Source organism: Marmota marmota, unplaced genomic scaffold (genome assembly GCF_001458135.2).
Source record: "Marmota marmota marmota unplaced genomic scaffold, marMar, whole genome shotgun sequence".
NCBI classification, from domain to species: domain Eukaryota; kingdom Metazoa; phylum Chordata; class Mammalia; order Rodentia; family Sciuridae; genus Marmota; species Marmota marmota.
Window position 1 is genome coordinate 3,737,011 of NW_025999927.1, and position 4,758 is coordinate 3,741,768.

Genomic DNA, 4,758 nt, shown 5'->3' on the forward strand with positions numbered 1-4,758 from the left:
GGTCTATGTCGTAACCCTTGGGCCTGCTGCTCCTTCGAAGTGTCAGAGTTTTCACTCTAGCAGTCTTGCAGTATTTACTCCTCCACCCACTACAGTGTGCACATGGATTTCTCTCTAGTTATACCTAGAAGTGGGATTGCCAGGTCTGACACCTCCATTGTGGTGAGTTTCCATAGTGTGAGCTCGAGTGGGGAACAAGGCATTATGGGAACAATTCTGGGACTTTCACGAATTCAGAGCAGGACAGTTACTTCCATGTTTGATCCAGCTCACTGAGGCCCTTTTTGGTCGCTGTGGTCATCTGAGATGAGGTTAATAGAAGATGAAAATACTTTGAGAGAAGACGGAATTGACCCATGTGAACTGATTTTTTTTTTTCCGTGTTGGGGATTGAACCCAGGCCTCAAGCATGCAAGGAAATGCTGCTGAGCTGCATCCCCAGCCCCTCCAATGTCAAATGAGGAACTCCACTGAGTTGTTTTTCTCTCTCCTTACAAACCCTTCTTAATACACCTGTATGATGCTATGTGCTCTGCAGGAACTGGGCATTTCCTCTTTATAATGACTCAGTCTGCTAAACGACCTAGCATTACAAAAAGTCTAAAATGGATTCTGTGTGTTGGCCTAAACCTATAGTAAGGCAGTCAGCACCCCGACAGAGCAGGTTCCTGCCCAGAAGGTATGAGCTGCCTGGGAAAATAAAAACTCTGAAATGAGCAGTAAGAAATAAAGACAGATCCAGAAATTAGATTTAAAGTGGAGCACTTGATAGATATTCCAGTCCTGATAGGAGTTGGAACTGAACAACTGAACAAGGCCCCGATTCTTTATTTAAGGGGGAGTACATGAAAGGCAGGGGTAAGGTTTCAGGGGGAAGAGTCTTGTTTCAGTTCTTGCATCTCTGAGCTGAGCCAGAACTTGAGCAATGAGCTAGCAGGGCGCCACGCGTGAATCAGGCGTTCCTGAACCAGTGGATTCCTACTGGGAGCTCCTGATACCAGCTTTTCCTGCCTAATGGCTCCAACATCTCTCAGTTTACCCAAGGCTCATAGATGGCTCCCAGCATAAACCAACAATTCAGATCACAATTTTGCAATATTTCCCGCGTTTGGATTTATAAGCATCTGGTACGATGAATGAAAGTCTTTGAGAACGTGTTTGTGGAAGTCAGCCACCGATGCCCCCTTAAGTCTTCTCACTGTCTCGTTCCCATTCGGGCACAAGATACAGCGTCTCATTTGAAAAGGGCCAACACACTTGGAGTGGACCAAGAGCACTCATAAATTGAATAAAGAAAATGATTTTATGGATGAGATGCCACCAGTGACCTTGAGTGTCAAATGGAACTGAACACGGGTCTTTTGTGAGTACTCTCTGAAGGCCCTTTTGCCCCAACTCAGTCTGAAATAGTGGACACATTCACCATTGATTCCCCTCCACAGTGGTAAGACCCAGGCTCACTCTTTCTCTGTCACTGACTCATTCTGGGGCCCCTTCAGGGGCATTGAAAGAACTGACTTGTGCATTTGGTTGGAGTGAATCCTGCCCACCTGGGCTTGCATTTGGAAGGGGGTTCTTGGCTCAACAGCAAATCCATCATCCTCCATCCCTGTGAGCCTTTCTTCCTTACTTTATAAAATGGCCTTGATCATCCAAGTCACTGATTAGTGAATTCATGGATTGATGCACCTTTGTTGAGCACCTGGAGTCCCTAATCTCACTCACAGTGGGGCAGGGAAAATAGATACATGGAAGAACAGGGGGAAATTTAAGATACGTAATTTCTTAGCAGGTTGTAAGAGGTGGACAGGATGTTACACTGAAAGCCACCAGTTGTGCTGGCCAGTGGGAAACATGGAAAGGGGTGCATGTGTTCCTCGGAGGGAAAGACAAGGAGGAAAGGGGCCTGGCCCTGCTGGGAAGGAGGCTGGGGACCCTCAGTTGGTGGGGCAGACACATCCAGGGGAACTTGATAAGGCTGTGGTGAAGTAGAGCCCTCCTCCATCATCCCTGCAAACTCTCCAGTGACCGCTACTGCTTCCAATGTGAACGGGATTTTTTTCTGGGGAGTTCAAAGGCATCCAGCTATCGTAATCATTCATTATACAGATGCAGTTTCTGAACTTCGGTTCAGGAGCCACTGCTGTGTTTGAAAGCAATGTAGTGCATCGTGCTTGGCAGTTAACAAATGAGAGAACAGAATAGAAAACACGGGCCCTGCACATAGTAAAGGTCAGATGCATTCTGAACCTCTTATGTAGGTTCTCAGTTGTGATATATAATGCATTTCTTTTTGGGGACCATGGTCAAACAGGGAAAGTCTCGGCATTACAGCACACAGCAAACTTGAGAGTCTCTGCACCCTGATGGGGGCCTGGAATGTCCCAGGGAACCAGCTCTGACCACCATCTTCCCCTCTCTGTTTTCAAAGCCCTTTGGCTCTTCCTTCTCACCTGCTCACCTGCTCAGGCGCTGCCCTCTTCCATCTGGCTGCACCTCCTGACTCCCGGACCTCTGGAAGGCTGAGAACCGTCACCCTCCTGTCCCCCATGAATCACATCTTCTGCCTGCTCTCCGTCCCTCCAGCTCTTTGGCTGGATAGCTCCCGCTTATTTTTCAGGTCTTAGTAGAAATGGCACATTTCCCATGAAGCTAATGAAGCTGAAGCTTCAGAGTTGACGCGGAGCCCTTGCACCTGATTTGATAATCTGGTTTTCCTTTTCTTAAAGTGGCTGAGCCTTAGGTCTCGTGAGACTGTAATCTACCCTGGGTCTCTATTTGGACAACCCTGCCCCCTGACTCCTGGAAATGAGGCTCCTGCCCTCCTAGATGCCCCTACTGATTCCAAAAAACCCCCTCTGGGGACAGCCCTGACCACACTTCCCCCATCAGCCCATGGAGTTGACAGTCTTTGCCCTGAACTCAGAGAAAAGGAATTACACCCTTTTTTTCCTTTGTGTGCCGAGGTACAAACTGTGTAGAGGAAAATACATAAAAATGCAGAGAACACATGGATTTTGTAAATTGCTTTGGAGAAAACAATACTTTTTATGTTTTTCAAGGTATTCCATAATGCCTCTGACAGAAATGAAGAGGAATGAGGACCAGTCAAGAAGAACACTGACCTCCTGGGCACAGGCCCACACAACACTACTATCTCTGATTGCGACCCATTTCCCAGGGGTTAAAGGAATTTGAGTTGACTCCTCCAAATGACAGCAGCTCCGCTGCCCATCCCACCACCTAAGGATCTCTCTGAACACAGCATTTTAATTAAAACAACAAAAACAAAACATGTAGCCTTGTTTCAAAATTAAGAACTGTCAAATTTGTCCATGTTTCTTCCTTTAAGTGTCTGTACACTATAAGATTGACTTTTTCTTCCCTCTTCTTACTGAAATCTCCAGTCAGAGCAGTCGAACACGGGTGCAAACTGCCCCAGCTGCTTTTGCTCAGAAGCAGCCCTGGGAGCCCCATGCCTGTCCCCTCATCTTCCCCTCGCAGATTATCCTTCCTGAAAACAGTGGTTCTGAGATCAGAGTTCCTGAGTTCAAATCCCAACTCCTGCCTTGACTGATCCCAGTACTAGGAGCGTAGGCAAGTGACTTGATTGGCCAGTCACGGCGGGCTGTTGAGTTTTCAGGAGCTGGCAAGCCTGTAGTTGCTACCTTGGTAGCTTGAGATTGGTCCTGGAGGTAGTCTCTGCACCAAGGAAACCAGCAAGTCGACACCAGCCCCTTTCCCCAACCTGCTTATTACCATGGACCAGAACATCACTGCTCAGTTTCCTCATCTGTAAAATGGGATGCACACCTGGTGGTGAAGTGTGAGAGAGCTAAGTAGATTGCGTGGTGAGTACTTGGTGAGCAGAGCTGCTCTTGGCTCGTCTCCCATTTTGCCTGGTCTAGTGGCTTCTTGCGTCATGTGCTTTTTTTCCGCCACAGTTTTAAATACAGGATCAGTCAGATCTAGCATGCATGTTGGTAATCAGATTTTTAAAAATCACTTAGGATTAGGATCTTAACACAACCAGCTCATAATTGACAGGAAACTATGGTCTCGTGTTGTTTATGAAACAATCACTGATGACACATGCATTATAAATTAGAATTCTCTAAATCTAGCATGAATGACCTTTTTGTGTGTATATGTGGTACTGGGGATTGAATCCAGAGGGCTCTACCTCTGAGCCTCGTCCCTTTCATTTTTTATTTTGAACAGTGTCTTGCTAGGTTACCGAGGCTGGTCTTGAACTTGCCATCCTCCTGCCTCAGCCTCCTGAGTCCCTAGGATCACAGGTGTCCCCCACAGTGCCTGGTTTGCTGATTACCTTGGTTGCACATATTTTATTTGGCTGGGTGTTTAGAGAGAATTTCTTTATTAAAATTTCTATTTTTCTTCTTCCAATTAAGACTAAGACTGTAAAGATAGTTTATTATAGCATTTGCTGGTTCAGTAAACAAATATGTTCTAAAAAATGTAAATAGTTGTGTTGAAGCAATACATATGCCAAAAATTGCTTTAATTATATGCAAGCTAATAAAAGACTTTGGTGAGCAAATAAATTCTTGGTAATATATTGCTGTTATCTGGGTGCTAAAAATATAGTTTGCATTATAAATATCTGACTCAGTGTGATCACAAATGAATTAATCACTTATGTCTAAATATAAATATCATACTGGTAAAGTTTAAGCTTAATATATATATATATATATATATATATATATTTTTTTTTTTTTTTTTTTTTTTTTTTTT